A 6000-nucleotide genomic window follows, 5' to 3' on the forward strand; every position below is an offset into this window, starting at 1 on the left:
GGCCATACTGGGATATAATACTTTCCACACATTTGGACCACAAAATGAACGCCTGAAAACTTAATGAGGGGTATTATCAGTATTCATCAAAGATAAATACACCTCCAGATTGGTTAAACAAAATGATTCCCTAGAGTTACTCCATGTGGAAATAACTATAGGGAAGACCCATCTCCAAGTTATTGTCAGCTATAGAGCCCCCTCCATGAACCATGATATCCACACTGCCTACTTGGATCTACTTGAGTTGCTCAAAAACGCAACCAAACACCCTGGTTATGGGTGACTTTAACTACCCGTCCATAAATTGGCTAACTTATACATGTACAAACGCACTCGCCCAAATGCCTTGGAGCAGATAGTTGGCAACTGCACAAGGATCCCAAACATTCTAGATCTGGTACTCACCAACATGGTAGAACAGTGCACAACCACAAGTGTGTGGCACTTCCTTGTAAAGTCTGATAATAAATTGGTCTTTTTCAAAGTAACAACAGCATCAGACCCCCCCCAGAAGAATTTAGGCTAGAAAACTTCTCCAAAGCCAACTACAGCCTCTTATGAAAATGTATTAAAGGACAACAATGGCATTCTGTTATTAAATGCTCAAATTCTCTGTCCTTTTTTTCTCTGTTTACTATCCCTGCTATGAATAAACAACAATACAGCATGTAAAATATTTTAAATCAAGTGTTTTTCTCCACTAGAACAGTACTGTACTGTGGTGGTTTCACTTTCAAAAAACTTTTGTCCCGCCCTGATAAAGCTTACTGCAGTCTCCAATTCATTGATGTCATCAACACCTATGAATACAGGTAGTTTTCTAGCCAATTCCTTCCCCAAACTGATGTTTGCATGACTTTTCTAAAAGCCCACCCATACTGTGATGTCATAGTTGCCTGGTCCTTTTCCTTTCCATACAGAAAGTAAAGGCTAGAACAAGGAAACAGTACACGAGTCAAGTCTCCTGCTGTGAGCTGTCAATCACAGGTGGCAACATCTCAAATTACCCTTAGCACTTTGACAGCTAGGGAAGTTAGGTGTGAAGGGGGATGGGAAATGAGTCAAAGTAGTACAATTCAGGCTTCAAAAACCACTGCGGTTTGTCCATTCTAAAAATAAGCAGCAGTAAAAAGCACTTTGAAAGTCTGTTCTGTGGCATTGGCACTGTTTGTGTTTTAAGTAGTCACTGAATGGCATGAAATGTTACTTAAAACTGAAAGACAGCAGTGTATTCATGTAAAGTCAATGCAGTGACAGGAGCTTCAGGAAGAAATAGGCATACATGACATATATTTTTACAGTCAAGCACTGCATTATGGGATAGGCTAAGCAATCAGAATTATTTCAAGATGCCAGACTCCATGTGGTCAGACTCAGAAATTACGTATAAAAATATTTAAAAACCTGTAAATAGTCCCAGAGTGGTGTTAAAATGTAGGAAACACCAAACCACGATGAAAGAAGCATGGTTTTTTTGAGTCTGTGGGTGCAGTTCTCCATTAACAGCTTCAAAGCTCCTGTCCCCACTGATGGCAAGGACATCTGTCCTGGGATATACACCAATGCAGTATATAAACATCTATACAACTGTATTGATGCAGCCCTTCCTGATAGGACCAAAGCAAGATCCTCAAGAAAAAACAAGCCTGCCTGGTGGAAATTTACCATAAACAGATTATATAATAAGAGGAAGAAACTTGTGTCTAAGAGCAAGAAGGAACAATCTCAGAAATGGATGCACACTCCTCTCACCTTGAACAAGCAAATAAAACATTTTGTAAAGTCCTCTAAAGCTAATTACAAATCTAGATTGGCATCCCTAGCTAAGGATAACCATAAGGCATCCTTTAGTTACTTCCAGAACCTTAAAGGAAAAGCCCATATTTGCATTGAACTGGTAGTGAATGGTACAACATATACTGAGCTAGTGGAAACAGCCAACCTGCTAGGGGACAGGTTCAGTGAAACTTCTCCACCCTGTCCCCGACACATATACTCCAAAACATTCCTACTACCTCTCCACCTACTATCTCTAAAGAGCAGGTCTTAACTGCTCTCTCCAAGGCCAAAAACACAAACACTATGGGACCTGATAACATCCCAGGATATTTTCACACCACTGGGTATTCTTTTCAACCACAGCTTAAGAACTAGTTTTGTCCCTTCTGAATGGAAAACAGCTACCATCATCCCCTTGCACAAGGGAGTGCATTTACCGATCATGGGAACTTTCGACCCATTAGCCTAACCAGCCTTATCTACAAAACCATGGAGAAAATCATTATGAACCACGGATATAGTGGTCCAGGAAAAGAAGACAAAAGTAGCATTGATCATTGATATCGTCACAACCAGTAACTACAGTGTCTTGCTTACAGAGACACACAAAGTCATAAAATATCAGTATCTTCAGGCAGAAATGAGAGCAATGTGGAAGAAAGATACCCAGACAGTTCCAAAAGTAGTAGGAGCAATGGGTCTTATAAAAAGAATCTAAAATCATACTTAGATATGTTACCAATAAATGTAACCCCATACAAGTTGCAGAAGGAGTCATTAGTAGCCACTTTGCGGGTGCTGCGAAGAGCACTTTTGGCTAACATGAAAGACTGAAACAATACTAATTTCATGAACTTTAATTGTATTTTGACTTAGGAATGGGGTCCAGTCCCATCATGGTATTAGAAACCAAAACAACCTGGAGAAATTAAAAAGTGAGAAACCTTATCAGCAAGGATATAGGAGACCTTCAAACACTTGACCCAACCCAGTTTAGTTTTGTTAAAGGAAGATCCTGCTTGTTGAATCTGGTAGATTTCTTTGAGACTGTCACCAAAGCCCTGGTCGAAGACAAATCTGTACATGCAACCTAACTGGACTTGGCCAAGGCCTTTGACACAATTCACCCCCCCCCCCCAGCATCATTCAGAAACTCACCCACAGCAGGGGGTCAACCTATATACTGTCAGGTGGGTTGCAACCTGGTTCACCGACAGAACACATGCAGTCAAAATAGGGGACTCCACCTCCACCAGCAGATCCATTACCAGTGGTGTTGCACAGGGATCAGTGCTGGGGCCCCTATCATTTAGAATCTACTTCTCAAAAGTGCAGGCAAAAACAAAAGTTTTGTGGCTGGCAAAGTGTTCTGCAAACTGGGAGCAGTCATTGACTCCCCAAATAATGTCATGATTCTACATCTAGGACTTATGCAAACCAATGATTGGTGCCAAAGTCATGGTCTTAAACTCAATGCAAACAAATGCATTATCATCCCTTTGGCAAAGGTGATGCCCATGCAGATTACCATATTAATAATACCACCCTAAACTCTAAATCAGTGGTGAGAGATTTGGGCACACAAGTTGACAGCAGCCTTACTTTTGATCATCATGTCTCCATGGTGGTAAGGAAGGCCTTCTACATTGCTTACCTCATAAAGACAGGGCATGGCTTCCAGAACAAAAGAAGGTATAACACCCCTCCCCCCGTACTCTTCCCTCATCAGGCCAATAACAGAGTACAATTCTCCCTTTAGTATGTACCTAAACAGGAACCTGCAGAAACTGGAGAGACCTCAAAGGTTCCTCACAAATTTAGGGTCTTCAGCACATGTCTTCATGTCTTACATGGACAGACTAAAATCCGTTAGTATACTCTGTATCATATAGACTACTCAGAGGCGGCCTGTGCCTTGTATACAGCACAACCTCTGATCCTGCCTTAATGGAAATGCTGCACATTCGTAAGTCAAATGGTACACAATTCACTTACTCTAGGGACCTTAATCTAGCATGTGGCATTAACAGGACTTGCTGGAGAGACAAATATGTCTTCCAGATGTTTTCTGTCCTCTGGAATAACTTCAATACAGGTTAAACACAGCCCCTTGTTAACCCTTTTTAAGCATAACTTGGATGATTGGATGGGAACCCACAAATTCACAACAGGGGTTTCACCTGTGTCCGTCTTGGTTCGGGACAGTTGGTGCTGATTTAGATCTGCTTATAACATAGACCATATCTCTAGACCCTTAAGGGAACAAGGGATAAACTTGGCTAGGCATGTAAGGTCCCTAGACCATTAGCCTAGTAATTTCCTATGAATATGTGAAGCTATGAACCCACATCTGGTCACTGTCAGCATTGCTATAAGAATAGTAGGGATGGGGAATTCTGCATAATGCGACCAGATCTGTTAGATATAGGGCATTGCTGAGCAGGCAATCGCGACTGAAATTGACTGTCTCTGCACGTCTGCGCTCCGCTTTCACAACAGCGTTCGTTTTTTCAAAAATTCTTGCTGCTGCATTTTTCATTGGAAGCCGTAAAATAAGAAAATCATGTTTTGTGAACCTCAAAAAGACCTGATCGGTTTGCACACTCACAACAAACATATAAGATATGGACTGCTTTTTCCGGGCGCTGATCCATGGCGTTCATGCTGAGCAAATGCTAGCAGCAATCCTGGGTTTCGGGCTTTATCTGCTGGTCTGATTTTGGAATGCAAACTCAGAAGATACAAATTGGCAGTCGGTGATCTTTTTTGTAAGTGTGATTGTTTTGTGTGCTGGTATTTTTTTTTTTTTTTTTTTTTTGCTTTTTTTTTCATTTTAGTAACACAACAAATTTTTAGAATCAGGACTGTATCACTGTGGTGCTTCAGACTTTTTTCCGGATTGTCTTTGTTCAGGGTAATCAACAGGTGAGTTCGAGCAAAAGTCATTTTTGTATTAATTGCATTTGCATCAGCTATTTAATTGAAAATGTTTATAAACCTGGAGAGACACCAATATCACTCATTAGGCTCCAAGTCAACAGGGTGGCTCTAGATCTGTATTTGCACTGAAGCGAAGCCCAGTCAAAATCACTGCATTATAATTGCTTTGGTTGGGTTTGATGGCATATAATTGACTTTGGAACCTTTTACATATTAACCATTAATATCTTATAATAAATAACTGCTATATATGTTATATTATTGCTGCTTGTTTACAGTTGTGTGTGCAATGGAGTATGTGTGGTTCAGAAGTGTGAAGTGATGGGGTTGTGGCTTTTATACCTGATACAGCACTGTGGTGCAATATGTCCATTTCTGCAGTTGCAGTAGTTTGTGCATATGTTATAAAAAAAATGAGGCATTTGTTTATTGTGTGTGTGTGTGTTGTGTGTGTGTGTGTGTGTGTGTGTGTTTGTGTCCACTAACTTTGGGGGGCTCTGCAATAATTTCCTTATAGTTCCTGATTTGTTTTTGTTTTTGTTTGTGTGTGGACAGGTGTGTGAATTATTTAAAATTTCATTCTCCTGGTTGGTGGCTCTTTGTTTAATAAATCGTTGTTCTTTGTGTGATTTTTGTGTTGCCTATAGGTGGTTGTTTTGTTTCTTTCTTGATTTTTTTTCTTGGTTTCTTGAATCTTTCTGCATCTCCTCCCTTGTTGGTTGTAGTTGCTCTAATTTTTTCATGTTTTACAAGTTTTCTGTCTGCAGTATTAATCCCTCAGCTTTGCTGTGTTTTGTTCTGTCATGATAAAATTGATCTGTTTTTAATCTGAATTTTTTCAATTTTCATGTTCTTTTGTCTGCAGTGTTTTTCTAGCAATTTAGGAAAGTTTTAAGTTTATTCTTTTTGAATTTGTCCCTATTTTTTTTAACTTTTTTCCTATTTTTGCATTATTCATCCCCATTGTCGGCTTTTTCCTGTGTTACATTTGAAAGAGACTTTTTCAAGCAATTTTGGCTGAATATATATATTCCCTTGCTGTCTTTCTGTTTTTGTACTAAGGTGTTTACAGTTTAAGATGTTGGTAGCTACACACAACATATGTTTTTTAAGTTTTTTCCTAGCATTTCTTTTACAGTCTTAATCTTGTTTTACTTTGTAGTTTTGAGTAGCATTTTTTATGTTACATACCTTGTTTTTGATATATGGTGTTGGCAGTACTTTTATTCTAGCAACTTTGATTTGGCATTTCTAGTTATTTTATACAAGCAGTTTTTG

This window comes from Protopterus annectens, chromosome 9.part0 (assembly GCF_019279795.1).
Source record: "Protopterus annectens isolate FY-2018-M chromosome 9.part0, PAN1.0, whole genome shotgun sequence".
In the NCBI taxonomy this organism is placed as follows: domain Eukaryota; kingdom Metazoa; phylum Chordata; order Ceratodontiformes; family Protopteridae; genus Protopterus; species Protopterus annectens.